The sequence below is a fragment of the Melitaea cinxia genome, chromosome 26 (genome assembly GCF_905220565.1).
Source record: "Melitaea cinxia chromosome 26, ilMelCinx1.1, whole genome shotgun sequence".
Lineage (NCBI taxonomy): Eukaryota > Metazoa > Arthropoda > Insecta > Lepidoptera > Nymphalidae > Melitaea > Melitaea cinxia.
The window spans coordinates 8523315-8542826 of record NC_059419.1 but is presented as its reverse complement, the minus strand read 5'-3'; positions in this window follow the sequence as shown (position 1 = coordinate 8542826).

Below are 19512 nucleotides of genomic sequence, written 5' to 3'. Positions count from 1 at the left end.
TTTTAATCTGTGTAGAGTTGCATATGCAGACTTACGATAGTTAAATTCATAAAAAAAATTGTAATAATATTAATTATTATTTAAGTTTTTAAACTTAAATAATAATTAATGTGTGATTGATTCCATTTATTTATTTATGCTTTGTTGACAACAGATACATTATTAATCATAGTTTTAAGATAGGTACGAATTGTGTGGTACAATGGCATGACTTATGGCTAACTAGCCATTTCTTGTAACAACCCAAACAAGTTTAAATTCATGAATAGTGCCTATATCTTTGTATACTAGTAACCAGATTTTTTAACTATAACTATATAATACTTTGTTATTGCATATTAGATACTAGTTGTGCTCGCGACTTCGTTCTCGTGGAATTTAACAGAATAGATATTGTTTAATTTGCAGTTATGAAATAAAAAAAAATCTAAAATAAAAGTGACCGAAGTTACTCCTTATTACATCGGCTATCTGCCAGTGAAAGTCCCGTCAAATTGGGTTCAGCTGTTTCAGAGATTAGCCGAAACAGACAGAGAGACAGACAAAAATTATATAAAATACTATTTTAGTATATGTATCGTGTATACATACATGTGAATTCAGTAAAAAGCGGTTATTTTAATATTACAAACAGACACTCTAATTTTATTTATTTGTATAGATGTATAGATTAAGGTAACAAAACGGATGTACAATGAACAAAATAAAGCAAAATTTATTCTCAAATACAAATAGATCATTTCAATCTACTTAAGCTAAAGACTTTATTCTTTCAAAGGCGCTCATTACTTTTATAAGTTCAAGCCAACAAAAAAACAGTTTACAGGTTGTAAAACATGAAATATAATAATATATTTAAGTCTCCTATGTCGCAAAAGCAGGGTTTCTAATCAATTTACACCATAACATGTTTGTTGTTTAAGATTTGATTAATTGACACAATAATGCAAAACAAATTGAATAATAATGATAATACTGAATTGATTGTATAGCAATTTTCTTAATAAATATACATAATTGATATACGTTTAAGTAAACAAACAATTATTACTCATATGTCATTCATCAACGTTGGAGGCATTTGTTCAGTTATGAAAAATGGTGAAACGTTTTATAGCCTACATTACTTAAAAACAATGTGCCTTTAATACCTCTATACGCCTGTGATACTGATGTATTTTATTGGTGAAATGTCACCTTTCAATTTGATAAAAAAATATATAAAAAATATAAGCTTTTCTATCATTAATATTATGTAATACTTTATGAGTAGATAGTAAAAGTTTTAAAGTAAAAATTTATTTTTTTCGTTTTAGCGCATTCAAATAACAGCTCGGTATTTTGAAAAGGGTTTTTACCTTTAATTTTTTTGTTATTTTATATTATTTTTGAAGAGTTTTTAAATTTCTGGAATTTCAAACTCAACGTATCTTAAGCTATCTTACATATTTTGTATTTTACATCAAAACTATTTAAAATCATTAGTTAAAAGACGTCATATAATACAAATTGCTTTGGCGTCATCGGAAGTAGGGGCTGACACAGCACTTATACTCGTAGTAACAGACGATCATTATCAAGCGTTCAAAGATGGCTGGCGATTTTCCGAACATTTCTACATAGTGTTTTATTAATATCACAAATAAATTTACGACTTTAACGCTTACTAAATAAATTAATTTAATGTTTTATTTAGCTTGATTAAAATTACGATAAAAACTTCACAAGCAACACCCATTCTCTCCTGAGCGAATAGACGGACAGTTTTATTAGTAGTTAAGATATTATCTAGCGCTTTAAATGATCTAAGTATACGTTGTTAGTTTAATTTCCGATTTAAGATAAAGTTAAACGGCCATTCAATAGTTAAATACCGTGTAAATATTTAACTATTTTAAATAAGTGTCGATCTCGGTAGTTTTAAGAAGTATAAATCTATATTGATATTATATGTATGTAGTTCGAATTGAAAATTCTTTTTTATGTTATTCAGTCTATTTACCGAGGAAGACTATAGGCTATATCATTTGTAAGTATGTTTTTTCTTCAAATTGCACGTGTAAAATCGCGGGGCACACCTAAACTAAAGGATAATATGGAATGAGATCGTTACCGATAAGGTCGTCCGATGCATCTGACGCGAATTGATTGTTTTAATTTTTATGTTTTGTTTTTATTTTGTGTTCGAGTGTAAAAATTATTAATAAATAATAAATTTGATTGGTAATATATAAAAAATCGTAATTTAACTACAAAATTATTTAAAAAAAATTTAGTACATGTACTAAAGTACTAGTGTTTAAAGAATTAAGTATATTTTTATCGATTTTATTTATATTGTAATTATATTTATTAGTTGTGTTTAGTTTATTAACTGGTTATAATGCAGTAACTATTTTAACTAAATACACAAAATTTATTGTAGGTACATTCCTAAATAAACAAAATTTATTGTACATTCATTTTCGTATTTACATGACCCATTTGTATTGCGTAAAAATATTGTTTTCTAATTTTTACGCGAATTTCATTCATTATAATAAAATAATTTGTAAATAAACTAATAAACCTCGATAAAATCTGATAAAGTTGTTTCATTACAGTCAGTCAATTCAGCCTGATGCAGTCCACTGCTGGACATAGTCGTCCCCAAGTTCGCGTCAGACATCCCGGTTTACCGCAATCCTCATCCAGCCTACACCGGCAAACTTACATAGGTCGTCGATCCAACGGGCTGGAGGACGTCCTACACTGCGTTTTCCAAGACGTGATTTCCACTCCAGGACCCGTCTCCTCCAACGATCATCCCACCAGCCCATTACCACTTCAACTTGCTAATTCTGTGGGCTATGTCGGTTACTTTTGTTATAATTGTGTAAGAATATTTTATATGGAACAATTTTAAAATATTTATTTAATGTAATGCTTGTAATTCAATTTAAATCAAAATTAATAAATTATAGTAAAATGCATGTATGCTATTTTATGAATTATATTTTTTAATTATAAAAATTATTTAATAGCGTTTTTAATTATAATTGACAAATAAATTATAAAATATTTAACAAATCATAACCCACGCATGTGATGATTAGTCAATGAAATTGAGAAACAGTAATCAGTCACTTCTAATAGCACTAATTAATCCGCGTCTCGACGTGCAGTTATAATTCTTGGAAAGTCGATTTTCCCATACTTTAATTTCTACGTGTCTATTGTTAGATTGTTACTTGGAACGAGCGAATTAACAGAGCTATACTTGTAGTTGCTTCATACATACTTTTAAAGCAAAAAATTAGTATTTGTATTACTATAATTAATCATGAAGGTTTGTTCATTTTATTGTTATAATATCAAAAACTAAATGATGTAGGCTATATAACATTACATTAAGATTTATAATAACGCTTTAGTTACACAAAATGTCGAAAAGTTTTCAAGCAAAATAACAAAGGAAGCTTCAGCCTGTAATATCCCACTGCTGGGCATAGGCCTTTTTCCCTATGTAGAAGAAGGATGAGAGCTTAATCTGTTGTAAATAATAAGTTTGTTTATAAATAAAAGGAGTTTACATTTGTTAATTACTTCTAACTGTAATTGGTTTTCAATGTTATATTAGTTTAGGTTTTGATTCATACGCTTTAGCCTGTAATATCCCACTACTGGGCATAGGCCTCTTTACCCATGTAGGAGAAGGATCAGAGCTTAATCCATCACGCTGCCCCAATGCGGGTTGGCGAAAATATTCCCTACTATGAGTAACGATCGCCATGAGGTATACATGATAACAACCGGAACCGACCACTTAACGTGCTCTCCGAGGCACGGTGTTGACCCACAAGGACTGCAAAAACACCCAGACCACGGCAAACATCTGTATGGCCCAATACAAATGGTTAAACAACAACAAAGGAAAATACATCACAAAAGTTTAACAAACAAAAATAAATACAAAAAAAAAAAATTAGCTTAGATAAGTGAAATCAAAACTTAACTTAAATTTGTCCATACAAGCTTCAAAACTCATTTGAAACATCACGTTACAAAACAATACAAATTTATTAAAAAAATATACTTGAAGAAACACATCATTTTAAAACTCAAAACGCTACTTTTATTCGTAATCAGTCAACAAAACAATCACGAACAGTAATCTTATGGGAAGAACGTGATATAAACGTAAAATATCTGCTAAATGATAACATTGATAGCACGTAACACTGTTATGCTAATTCCACTCCTGCGCATTCAAATTATTATTTACTCGCATGTGTTATTACTTATACGCTGAAAACAGGTGCAATTAAATAATAATTTAATAATAATCTAATAAAATATCTTTCTGTAATATATATTTGATAGATTAGGATCCGATCTTTTTTCCACATGGAGAAAGAGCCCTCTGCCCAGTTGTGGGATTCGCTGGCTGAATCATAATACCTTAAAGAACGATTGGCAACGCCTTGGCGCAGCGGCCATAGGTCGGTTTAAACAAACATGTCCAAACAAAGAAAAGGTTTTTTTCTTTGTTTGGATGTGCTAATCTCAGCAACTACTTTATAGGGTAGTCCATTTACCGAAAAAGGCAATAGGCTATATAATATTTTAGTGCGTTTGTGGCTCAAATTAACGTGGATGAAACCTTGGTCACAGCTAGCGGGGCGTCCATAAATTATATGAGGTGTTTTTTTTAAATTTTCTGTCCCTCCCTCCCCCCCTGGTGAGATGTCGTGAGATTTTATTCAACCCCCTCCCCCATCCCCCAATCTCACGTGAGATTTTTCGAAATGTGGGTTTCTTACGTAAACGCGTTGGATTGTTATTGTAAAAAGAAAAAAAAATGCTTCGTGCTTTTATTTACGACTAGTATAATCAGACACAATCAACAAACCAGACAGTCAATAGATGTATAACGTCGAAGTATGAATGAAATTATTCTCTTTCGAACGAATTAGTGAATGATCTTAATCGTATTACGATTACGCTTAAGATTAAATCTTAAGCATGTACAATCTGAATTAAATGGACCAAAATAGTATATATTTTTGTTTCAATCAGGAAAAAAATTGCGTGGTATTTGCCGAGGTCCCCCCTCTCTCCAACGTACGATTAGATGAGATTTGACTTGACCCCCCCCTTAAACATCTCACGTATTTTATGAATGCCCCCTAGTAAATATGTCTATAAAACCACCGCTCCAATCCGTCAATTCCAAGCTAGCGGAACGTATTGTGGATAAAACAAGGCACTAAGAAAAAAAACTAATGTCTATACTCCATTTAGCTTCAAAGGCCAGTGGACGCGCTGAATTAAATTATGAGAATCTATTTCTAGTGTCTAACAATCTAGCTTCACCTGTTTCGTTTCATATAATTACGTGTAAGATAGCGAAATAAAAATTAGCTATAAAAATATAGTTTTACTACTAAACGTTCTCTGTGTTTTCGCACGTGTATTCAGGACAAAACGTAATAAAAAATTGCATTCTTTGGTAAATAGGCTCTAATCCTACACAAAAAAAATATAGTTAAGAAGGAATTTTTTGAGATTTTTTTTTTTATTCTGACGACGCGTTGGTTCGGCAGCTGTCACAGCACTGGCTGTTGCGCTTGCAGTCGCGGGCTCTAACCCCGCTCATGACAAATCAAACAATTGTATTGGCCATACAGATGAAGCGTTTGTGCTCGTGTATTGCTTGTTTCCGGCCCGCTGATACAGAACCAAATCCTAGTGAGGGCCGTTGAGTAAAAAGTGTTTATTGTAATTGTTGCATTTCATTTCTTTTCCTCTCATATTTTCCTCTATCTAAAGGATTTCTGGAAGATATCGTTATTTAGAGATAAGACCGCCCTTGTAAGTTACTACCAGTATGTTTAAATGTCCGTTTGGTGTTAATCCTTTCAAAGTGGTGGCAATATTGTATGTTCTACTCTATTCTAATTTTTACAATAAATACCTTACGTCCACGAACTGTGGTAGAAGTGAGAGAAAGCAAACTTAAATGCATAGAATCTACACGATTGACTCTCAACTTGACCGTGTTTCAGGTAACAACGGCTGACATAACCATTTTTTTTTTGACAAATATATATGTAAATAATTTTTGTTGCGTACCCTAATTCGCCCTGGAATTATTGAACCTTGGAGAGTCGTAATGCAGTACCTAATAATATAACCAGGCTGTTTTAAATCACATTCTACAAAAAACGAATGTGCTAGACTACACGACTGAGGTAAAACTTACGAAACGTAACTCTATTCCATATACACTAATTAATATCTCCCTCTCAACTTCATTCGCCTCATTTGATCACACTTTTCGTAACGCTCTCGTCACGTATTCACCAGCTTATTACTTCCCAAGTTAAGCGGGGGTAAAGAAGTTTTACTCCAAAATATTAGAAAAGTTGAAACAAAAAACGATTTAGTCCAGCAGTTTTCGGCTCTTGTCTTGTTTTTGGCATTCATTCCTATTTATATAGAAGATATTAATTTATTAATACGAGTAAAAGGATCGCAATAAATGCCAGCGTATGGTAAGTAGCGTAACGGACGCGGGCGCCTCACAATTAGCTACAATTATTCGATACAACGACACGACGGACACTCAGATTGTGATTGTTATATACATTGTTAACTTCACTTACACTAATTACTTTCTACTGCTCAATTTATTTTTATACGCAGCGTATTTTTTTGTTTCTTGTTATTGTTGTTAGACTCAACAACAAAATTTTTTTGTTGTTCTGTGCGGACTATAGACAGGGTTCTTTATTACCACAAGGATGGAAATTAAGCGTAAGGTATCACTACAGCTTATACAGTCCACTGCTGGACATAGGCCTCCACAAGTTTACGCCAAAAATAACGTGAACTCATATGCTTTGCCCATAGTCACCACGCTGGGCAGGCGGGTCGGTGACCGCAGTACTGGCTTTGTCGCAGCGAAGACGCTGCTGCCCGTCTTAAGCCTGTGTATTTCAAAGCCAGCAGTTGGATGGTTATCCCGCCACCGGTCGGCTTTTTAAGTTCCAAGGTGGTAGCGGAACTGTGTTATCCCTTAGTCGCCTCTTACGACACCCACGAAAAGAGAGGGGGTGGCTATATTCCTGAGTACCGTAGCCACACAGTACAAGCGTAAGGTATGTCTGTTGGTAAATGGTAATCGTGGTCTAAGGCCATTTGCAATACTAGGAGCATTGACGACCCGCGGGTAGTCAATACAGCGCCTTCTCTGGATTAGACTACTTACCGTAGGAAAAAAAACTACTTGAAACCAATATTATTTGACTGTGATTGTGATGTGTGTATAATTATTGGTTGAGGTACTTCCTCAGTCACGTTGCTCCAGATATTGTGTAGAAATTTTATGACGTTCCATATTTTTTTAAAAAATCTGCTCGAATCCGCTTCATGGTGTCGTAATGACGCCATATTGGTAACACTAAAATGTATTTAAAATATTTGTAATATAAATACAATTTCCAGTTTGTTAAGGAGGCAGATATAGGTAATGAACTATTCATGGTTTTGTAATATTGCACTGAAAAGTTGCCTGTTATCTCAAGGTAAGGTAATGTTGTAAGGATGCAATGGAGTAATTTTTAGTATTTTAATTATATAAAAGAACTTTTTCATGACTCTACTTGGAAAGATTATTAATTTTAAACTAACAATTTTTTGTGAATGTTATTTTTGTAAATCTGCAAAAAACCTAATTTATCTTTTGTAAATATAAAATTAATCTTTTTTTTTTAAATATACGTCAAGGCGCAATTATTTCGTCAATTATTCTTTTATTAATTTTTACTAAAACATGTTAAACTTTCTTACGAAAGTTAAATGTGTTTTGATTGGCAGGGCACAGTAGGACATATCCAGTTCAGAATCTGGAGCAGCCTGACTGGGGAAGTACCTCGACCTTACAGAAAATCACAGCTAAATAATACTACTTTCAAGCAGTATTGTGTTCCTGTGGTGAGTAAGGTGACCAGAGCTCTTCGGGGGGAGGGGGGGGGGAGTAGGGTCGGCAACGTACTTGCGATGCTTGTAATGTTGCAGACGTCTAAAAGCTACGGTAATCGCTTACCATCAGGCCGTACACTTGTTTGTCGACCTAGTTGTCTGCAAAAAAAAATATGTATCAAAAAAGTATCTTACTCTTGAGGTTCTTATAGATTCTTCTCAAAATAATCTACATTAGAAAGTGGAAATAAAGATATCGAAAGAGCAAAAGAAATTGATAACAAGTAATTAAATAAAATATAATTCCTTACTCATTAAAAATATAACAATAGAGTTTAATTAAACATTAATATGTATGTTATAACAACGTTTGCGTGTCGTTTTCCACTATCAGAAGGATATAGGATGAATTATTGATAATCTATGCACTAGATGTTACCCCTGGATACGCTTGCTTGCTCCGCTGATAAACAATAGGTTATGTGGGGTCATACTAGTTTTTTTCCTTTAATTAAAAGTTGTTATTATATTTCATTGCAAATGTTACAATGTTCTCAAATAAATATTCTTAGTTTGAAAGTAATTGTTCAAAGTTACAGCTGTGCTTCTCAATTGCTTGTCATTTTTGTAACATTTTTGAAAAATGTTAAAAGTTTGCTATCAACGCTTCCAATAAAACTGTGACAGGCCTAATATGCACGATTTTATTTTTGTGTTACCCACACATTAGGAATTCTAAACATTTTTGAATATCATATCAAAAATTGACCGCTCCAGCGGGATTCGAACCCTAGAGAGAGGCTAGAGCGCCGACACGGTCAGTCGGAGACGCGGGTTCGAATCCCGCTGGAGTGGTCAATTTTTGATATGATATTCAAAAATGTTTTGTGACAGGTCTAATTAAAATTGTTTTATAATTTATATTGAAGCCATTTAAAAACGATACTGAAGCCTAATTTCCTTTTCATTTTTGTCTGTTTGTTTTAAGGACACATTTAAGTTTCCTCCCTAACTAGTTCCTTCAATGTGAAGTATTAAATGTGAATTCAATTCACGAAAGTACCGACAAATCGACATATTTATACTTAAACAACATAATAATAATAACTTCGGATTTATTATTATTAGACTTAATAAGATATCATTTTAACTTCTTTAGTAACCTTTTGAAATGACAGTTATTTTCACACGATTTTTAAAAATACCTTATTCTTTATGCATTTGTGTGTGTGCGCACGCTTTTTTTCAACGTTTTTAATTAGCTAGGATGGTTTTATATTCTATGGCAATTTATATGGCCATAGACATATTTGTTAGGAAATCATCGACCGTGTCTCTTTGGACGCGGGAAATTTACAGGGGTTGTAAACTGTTTTTATTTTTTATGTCATTTTATTTTTTTCTACTCTTATTATTTTCTATATTTAAGATAGTTATTGTATTTATTTATTAAATATTTTAAATTGGATGAATAAATAAAAATGAAATGTATTAAAATAAAACAATTTAAAATAAAACGACTGCTTAAAATCTCTAAGGAAAGGTATTTCTTAATTATCTAATATCACTCATCTGAGAATAAAATAAACGGTTTGTTTTTAGTATCATTAATCTGTATAAAATTGAAAAAAAGTTAGTAATTTTAATATTCTACCTACTACACTACTACTAAATATTTAATTCACAGCTTTAGTTAAACCGTAAAGTACGCAACGTACAAACTAAACAGTTAGTCCGCAAACAAATGCGTGTTTAATCAAAAAAGAAACATAAACATTGACAAAAACACACAAAAACCGGGTTTTGAGCGATACGTACGAAAACAAAAAGTAAGAAAAAAAATACAAAAAAAGCCAACGTGTAGCGCCCCTGCCTCGTGAAAAAGTTACTTGGAATGAAAATTACACATCGCCGATGTGAAAAAGTTAAGAAAAAACTCAGTTAACGTATTCTTAGTGATAAGCGTTGCACGCGATCACGCCGCTGCATTGCTGTGGAGACGGACTCCTATAATTGTAGTTATTATTATTAACCCCACGATGGTAACATAATTTAAATGAACACGCATAGTAACAGGGGTACTTCATCACCCCATGATAATAAAATGAATAAAAAACTTTTGTTTAATGAAAAATAAAACTTTTTATTCTTTAAATAAACTAAAAGAACACTCTTTTTGGGATCAATAAGTAACTAAATGGGATTAGATTTAAACGAAAATGTTTTATGGGCACTTAAACACAATTGATACAAATTTCCACACGATGTTCAGGGCACACAGGTGTTTTGCATTTTGAACAAAAAATCTTTACTTTTTTGTTCTTCTTTCGAGGACACAATGCACATCGAGCTTGTTTTTGTAATTTGGCGGGGGGTTCACTCGCTGGAAATTCTTCGGGGATATTTAGAATGGCCCTTATATTTCCCGACGTTCCCGTCTGTTTTATGAGTAAAACGTTGGTTTTTGTATTTGGGAGCACGTCAGTCAATTTCTTGGTTTGACCAAACATGACCATTTTTACCTCTCAAAACACTCCCTTGAAGCTGTGACAAAGGAACATCATCTTCGTCTTAGCCGGAAATGATGTCGTCTTGTTCGGAATGCACGGAGATGTTATCTTCAATTTCAGAAGCCTTCTCCGCCTCTATTGGTTCTGTTTCACTCTCATCATCCTCAGCAATATTATTTAAGTACCGCTCAAGCTCCTCATTATTACGAAACGCCATAATGAACTGAAAATAGCATATAAAAAATACAGTAACAAAAGAAAATACCTATGTAAATAGTTACGTAAATAGTAACAGGGGTGACGCAACACCCCACACATACCTGCAGAACGAAATTGACGCGTTGCCGCTCCTACCGCGCAACGGCTCCTGATAACTCATGGTAAGACAAAAGAATACACAAAATGCTAAAGTGAGACAGCAAATAATTTTCAACGAATCGGCGCGTGATTGCTCGCCTGGGGTGTCGGAGCACCCCTGTTACCATCCTAGGGTTAATAATTATATAAAAGATAAAATAGTATAAATATAATATATATTTCCCTCATTCCCTGTGTGGCTACGGTAGTAAAGAATATAGCCACCCCCTCTCTTCCTGTGGGTGACGTAAGAGGCGACTAAGGGATAACACAGTTCCACTACCACCTTGGAACTTATAAAGCCGACCGCTGGCGGGATAACCATCCAACTGCTGGCTTTGAAATACACAGGCCGAAGACGGGCAGCAGCGTCTTCGGTGCGACAAAGCCAGCCCTGCGGTCGCCAACCCGCCTGCCCAGCGTGGTGACTATGGGCAAAATACATGAGTTCGCGCCAAAAATTTTCATTCAACGAGGTCATGATTTATATCTTAACTATTTGTAAATATTTAGTTCTTAAGTTGTAAATTGTAATTGACGCCGCGTTGGCGCAATGGTCACACCCATGGTTTGCACATGTTGCGCTAGCGGTTGCGGGTTTTATCCCCACATATGACAAACATTTTTATTGACCATACAGGTATTTGCCGTGGTCTGGGTGTTTGTGCAGTCTTTGTGGGTCTCCTCACCATGCCTTGGAGAGCACGTAATGCCGTCGGTCCCCGTTAGTAGTAGGCAATAAATCCGCCAACCCGCATTGGAGCAGCGTGGTGGATTAAGCTCTAATCCTTCTCCTACATGGGGAAAGAGGCCTATAGTAGTATAGGCAGTAGTGGGATACTACAGGCTGAAGCAGGAATTGTAATTATGTATAATATTGTAAAATTCGAAATAAAAATTAAGTATATAAAAGTAAAGAAGCCTTCTCCACCGTAGCCTCGCGTCTTCGAGCAGCGCCGGTCGCCCGTTCGACGTCCGTATCAGCGTTTTTTCAACGCCGATTTATTTTAATATAATATTAATTATTACGCTCCGCTGGGAACACTCGAGAGGGAGATAATCGGCATCTATGATCGCTACTTGGAATCAGTTAACGCGATTTTATTTTACAATTATTTATTTTCATTTATTGTTTGTATCATTGTGCTGCGTGCGTTAAGTTTTAGCATTGGTAATATATGTAGATTTGTATTCAAAATGCCTTTTATTTATACTAGAAATGGTTTATTAAATATGTGTATCTATCTGACAATCATACAAAATAAAATCTGGCAGTAATAAGCAAAGCATTTTACGAGTACATCGACTGACGGATAAGTTTACACACCTGACTGCAGCCAGACGCTAAGCCAAGAAACCGAGATATATAAAATGTATATTTACTAGCATTTATTTATGATGCACGTGAACTTATGTCCTTGCAGATATTCTTTTAACACTATTAATTTAGTCATAAATAGTGACCTTAGATTGTGTCTGGTAATAAGACAATAATACAATCGACTCTTATTAATTACACACGAGTAAGTCATATTATAAGAAAAAAGCAAGCGTGGCAATTTTTTTTTAAATAATTTATTCATAAAGTATGAAAGAAATACTTGAAAAGGTAGGAGAAGTACGTTAAAATTGACATTTGAATTTGTTTACGGTATATATATGTAAAGGTTCTTCGCTTTCTATCTGCGTTTCTTCACATGGGGGTTCTGTAGATGTTATAGGTGATGTTCAACATGACAAAAATATTCCTAGCACTTTTTAAATTTTACTTTGTCGTATAATTCGAGCTGATCTGGCAACGTACTTCTGCATAATCTTCCAATGCTATTTTTCTTAGCCCTAACAAAGGACGATAAAGTGAAATATTAGTAGTAACTGCCGCATACAACTGAAGAACCGTATATGGAAACGAATTCCTTTTCTCGTAAATTGTTTTATATTGTAAATTATAGCTAGGATTATGCGTTAACGAAAGGTACCATGCGAAACGAAAGGTACCATGCGAAACGAGTCTATCAAATTAGCTTGTCAAGGCCTTCAAATGTGACGGTGAGGGTGACGATGTATTATAGTATTGTACATCAATAAACCATTTTCGTTAATGTTTTCCTGTTATTTATAGATACCTAAATGACTATAGAAACTAGTTCCGTGACAAAATGACAATAATGGACTTGAATAATGATAATTAATAAGCTCCCGAGTAGTATTAGCCAGGGCTCCCACAAATTCACAGTCCGTCCCTGGCAACAGTAGGTATACTATAACATAACATAACATAACATAACAATACACTTTATTGTACACCAAAACAGAAATAATACATATTATGAACTTAAACAGAGTATCATCAGGCACAAAGGGCGGCCTTATCGCTAAAAAGCGATCTCTTCCAGGCAACCTAGGGGCAGAGGAGATGGTATTGTGTCAGTGTAGGTGTACAAATTGAGACATAAACGTTTGAATATATTTACTTATTTACATACATACATACATAGACATATACATAAATACATACATACGTACATACATACATACATACATACACATATACATACATATATACATAAACATATACATACACAAACACATACATACAAACATACATACATATGTATATATATATATAATTTTATTCACGTTGAATATCAAGATAATGCTTCTTGACAGCCTTTTTAAAAATAGAAAGCGATTGTACACGTCTAATATGCAAGGGTAAAGAATTCCAAAGTCGAGAAGCTTGAACAGTGAAAGATTTAGAATAAAAGGAAGAGGAGTGAGGGGGAATTTCAAGAAGTAAGGTATTCTCAGAACGAAGACTGCGTTCATGGATATCACTAAGAAATTTAGATCGTTGCTTTAGATAAGCAGGTGCAACAGGGTTAAATAGAATAGAGTAAAGTAAGTTAAGAATATGCGTATTCCTGCGAAAGCGAATAGGGAGCCACTTAAGTTTTTTACGGAATTCAGAGATATGATCATATTTACGAAGTCCAAATACGAATCGTATACATAAATTCTGGATTCGCTCAAGTTTATTAATCTGCTCTTCAGTAATGTCAAGATAACATGTGTCTGCGTAGTCCAGAATTGGTAATAGAAGACTATTTGCAAGAGCAATTTTGGTGGGAATTGGAAGTAGATTACGCAGCCTGCGAAGAGATCCAGCCGAAGCAAAAACTTTACGACTGACTTCACAAATCTGTGGGCCCCATGATAGATGTTGATCAAAAATAACGCCAAGATTCTTCACACTTTCACTATATGGAATTACAATACCATTAAAAATTACAGGAGGTAGTTGAGATCGATTTATACGGCTAATTAATTTAGAACTTCCTATAATTATAGTCTTAGTTTTGGTTGGATTTACTACTAATCCGTAAGCTTTACTCCATGTGGTAATGGCAAGTAGATCACCATTTATACGAGAAACACATTGAGGCAAGTCACTTACAGTAGAATGAGATACTATACTATAGTAGGTAGGAATATATTAGGTACCTATAGAAAACTTACGGAAGTTATGATTCAAATAATACTATTCTCTAGTAGGGATGTTTCCTGTGATAAGTAAGGTAGCCAGAGCTTCTAATAATGAGCTGTATTGAAAGCGGGATTAGGATCAGCAATTTTTAGGTTTTGGTTTGTAATGCTTCTACTGTAGCGAGCATCCATAGGCTACGGTACAAGCTTTCTGCTAGGTAAACAGGAACACGTACCAAAAAATCCTAATCATTCAACCCTTCTTTTATTTCGAAACTTGCTTTTTTGTCAAATGATTAATTTGAATCGATTACTAAAAAGATTTTAAACATTTTCACTTGAAAGATAATAATGGTATAAAGCCTAAAACCAGGTAGCCATGTGTGTTCTTATTTATTAAGCCACGTAAGCTCTAAACAGGAACTTTGTTACTGTGAATACTCTCACCTTGTGCTTAAAATTAATAATGAACAAATATATATAAATCAGTAAGATACAATTGAATAAGGCATTAGGTACCTAATACGTTAAACAAGAAAACTTGCTTAATTGCGCCATCTAGTAATTTTATCTAAAATGACGTAATTAGTGAAGTTCCTACGGCAAATTTTTGATAAGAACCTAAAAAGAACCTATTAACGCCATCTGCTGTTCTATTCAATAGATGCAATACTAGTGCTGCCACCTGTTGAGTACTTTTTATATTTCAAACTAATACCAAGTACGGAATAATGTTACCTATGTTCACTAGATGTCGGTAATAGGTAACCTTCATTAAAAACTTTTAATTGCAAATTAAATATAAAAAACATAAACTTCTTAATTATATTAAAAAAAAACTCTGCTACAAACACAACCTCCTGAATTATTTACTATTTTTTACAGTTTACGAAGAAACTTTTTAAAAAAAGCTATCGCAGTTTTACTTTTTTAAAATATTATAGGATTGAAAACATGTAATCAATAAATAATATTTATTTTTTAACGTTAAATATCACCATTATTAATTTTACACTGTTTGTATTGTACTCTAATTTGGTACAAAAGAAAATGTTAGTTAAAATATAGTTTGACTATTCACTGATAGATGGCGCTACATAAACAACTTCTAAAGCGACTTCTTCATTGAATGTATTGAGGAGAGCAATATAACCATTAGGGCCTATGTATAAAGATATAAGGAAGTATAATTATATTAAATCATAAAGATATGTGCACTAAGATACTGGTGAATGAAATTTATTTATACGTTTGTTCCATTTCACTACATTGATAGTAGGAAAAAGGCAAAAAACAATTTAAAGATCAAACAATATCCAAAGCGAAAAAAGATTAAAAGGTACTTTAGATTTAAAAAAAAGTAATACTCTATTTTAAAACTGAGCAGAGTTTGAAATGGACTTTTTGTTACAAGGCAGACCCACCAAGTTTTTATTTTTGTGACCTCAAATTAAATAATTATATACATATAAAATATAGCCTATCTTTCAAATTGGATCAAACTGCACACGGTGTACTAATTCGGTTAAAATTGGTTAAGTAGTTTAGGAGTCCATCGCGGACAAACAACGTGACGCGTAATTTATATATAAGGAGGTAAACAAGGAAGTGGTATTATAACTGATAGATAAAACTATTTAAAAGATTTTTTTCAATAATAAAATAAACACTTTAATTAAGCTTTATTATAAGATTAAGATTTACTCTAAAAGTTTTGAAGTATTTAGTTAAACGGGAGAAAAATTAAAGCTTTTAACTTTCAAATATCGGGATTAAAAGAAAAACACACGTATGAATCATCCTTTTTATTTTTTAAAATAATTATAGCTAACCGTTCCGGCAATAATAGTTACTATTCTCATTTTAATGACACAGTAAGCATTTTCCGTTGTTAAAAAATACGTTTTAACATAAAAATTAATATGTGTTAAATCGTTTTGTTCAAGTATAATTATAAGTAAATTAAAAATATTGCGTAACATAATTCAACACTAAAACTTAACTATTAAATACATAGCATTTCGTAATTACGATTACAGTACAAAAAAAATAACCTCTATAAAAATATAATAATTAATAAACACATTGCGGCTTATTCTACAAAAACATGGCATCGAAAATGATTAACGTAACTAAGACATAATTATACGTTAACTATACAAATAAACATACAATTAAGAATTGTTTCTTGTCGTGATTAAGGAGTAACTTTTTTGTAGTATTCGCCTCGACGTAGGTACGTTGTGGGTCGCGCCACAAGCCGAAAATGTATTTACAATTTTTTACCATTACATAAATGCCAAACACGAATTTTGACTTCTACCTAAATTTTAATTTTAAATTTCTAACGTCTAAACAATTTTACAGTTTACGCCGAATAGATTAATTAATTTTGAATTTTTCTCAATTTACATTATTTTTTAATCGTAATTTAAAACATCCAAAAAGTGTTCCAATTTTCGTATTTTCAAATACACGACATTAAAAGGGTAGAAATTGTATAAAAATAAGACTAGAAATACACCAATTGGAAAAAAACATTTTTTTATGAAAAGCGAGCACAGATTGTAAATATTTTTTTGTATTAATTTCTTTTATCTGTGCGATAAGAACAACGTCAATGCCCACGTGACATTATGAGGCTATGCGTTAAATGTTTTTAGTGTGCTGTTGGCTTAATTTTGATGACTTTTAAAAACATACATTTTAACTTTTAAAAGGTTTTCTGAATTTCTAACTAATTTTAAATGCGAATTTTTAAGTGCAAGTACAGCTACTTATCAACACAATGAGTAATAAAAATTAATATAAATTTCAAAGTGCATACATATTTTGTTGTTAGAGAAACATGGAATATTAGTTTCACAGTAACAAAATGTTTGATAGTTTTACTCAACAATGTTGTTACAAATAGCAAAAAGTATTATACAACTCTTAAAATATCAATATTCAATATAAAAATACAAGAAAATCGAGTTCCATAAAGTCATTTCAGATTGCGAAAAATTTTCAATGGATATGACACCTACCATGTTGAATAATTATTATCCTTTAAACATCAATACGGAGATTCATTAACTATTATAAGTACTTTAAAGTACACGGGTATTTTTTTTTTGTATTTATTTCATTTTTTTTTTATTCGTTGTTACTACAGAGACAACACGGAATAAGCAACTTGATGCTCAGTACGTGCCATCTTTGGACCCATTTATAAATACCTCACAATACACGGTTTTATAATTGAGTCCTGAATTACATTACATTAATTACTAACTTACAATATAAAATACATGAAGTTACTACTATGTGAGTTATGAATTGAAAACCTGGCTATCCTGTCTAATTATAAGCTTAAATTACGATTAATAATTGTGTATATTTGACTAAAGATTATTATAAAACAAGCGTTAAACAACAGAAAACTATGAAGCGTCAAATAAAAAACTTTAACATTCAATAAGGATGATTAATTCAAATCAACAGCAATTTATATTTAAAAACTTAACAATTTTCATACGTTTCGCATCTTTCACGGTCGTCCACGATCGTGAAAGACCGTGAACGATGCGGAATGTAATTTTAACTTGAAATAAAAAATGTAATGTAATCGCAAGTTGATAACGCGAATTTTTTGATAGTTGCGGTAATGATAGCTGAAATTTTTATTGTCAAATTATTTTCAGGTATTTTTTGTTTTGTTTTTAGCGGCTGTTTTCAGCAATAATTACCGCAAGATCGTTAGCGTTGTTTTACCACGTAGTTGTTTTCTGTTCCATTCTGTTTTTGAACGATACCGTGGCCTTTCAATTATCGTCATACATTTTATTTAGACGAAAGCAAGAGAGACCTCCTTTAATTATATTTAAAAGTCAATAAACTCTTTTTTCAAAATGTAACAGTCATTTAAAATTCCGGGCAATATTTTTTTTCTTAATTTCAATATCATTTTAAAAAATTTAGTTTGCGGCGAACGTTTCTCTTGCTGTCATCTCATCAGTATGAAATGATGTTAGTTTTGATAAATCAACTTATTTTCCTAGTAACAAAAACAGTAAAACAATCATCGTAAACACATTAAATGCCAATTAAACTACAACAATTAGACCGTGTCATATCCATCGATTGCAACCAACAGCACATCGGAGACCTAGTGATCTCATACAGTGACATGAACAGAAACCAGTACTATTGATACTAAGTAACGGATGAGAAAAATACAACTGTTACATGATACTCAGTTGCTTTCTCTCGTCCGTCGGAAGCGGCCCGGAGGCCCTTTACTGTTAATTAGGCTTTATTTTATCATTAAATGTACACAGCTTAACTATGGAATTTGTCATCGTAAAATAAAATGTAGAAAAAATTGTTTTATTATAATATACTTTTTTGTCACCTCCCTTATTTTTTTGTAACATTAAAAAATGTAACCTTCAAAAACTTAAACGTAATCTCTGACAACTCGCGGACACGATCTGTTCGATAATTACAATTCCATTACGATGATCACAGAAAATACGTTCCGCCGTGCACGCGCGAGGGCGCGCGCGGGTACCTAATAACTTTTTTTATTTACTCAAAAAGTCCTTATCTAATATTTAAAATTTTATTATCTCGAAAATACAGTTTTTTTTACAAATATCTCGCGCCCTCTCGAGTGCAGGCGGGTGGGACTTGAACACTTTCTTGGAAACGTAACTTTTTCTCTAAATATCTAAATTTAGGATACATGATCCGTGCTTTTTTATTTACTTTTGTACAACTCGACAGCGAGTCAGTTCCTTAAAACGATGGATTATTTATAACTTTAAAAATACCAAACGTCCATAAATTTTTATTATTATTTTTTTTATTTCCATCTACTACGTCCTAAATTTAAAACAATACCATTTATACAATATTCATAGGAACTTTTTTTCTGTTGTTATATTAAATTTATTTATATATTAAATTTATGTGAAAATTTTTACATAAATAGCGATCCGTTCACTTAATTTTTTTTTCTTTTATTGCGATTGTAGGAATTTTTCCGTATATATGTTTTGTGCTTTATTTTGTATAACAGTCGAAATATTTCAGTTTTTGAGTCCAAACGTGAGTTAATATCGTTTCCTCGAAAACATAATCATCATTGGGTAACCCATCGCGTCAACCTTCCCTTCCAAACCAAATCAAATAGAAAAATCGGCCTAAA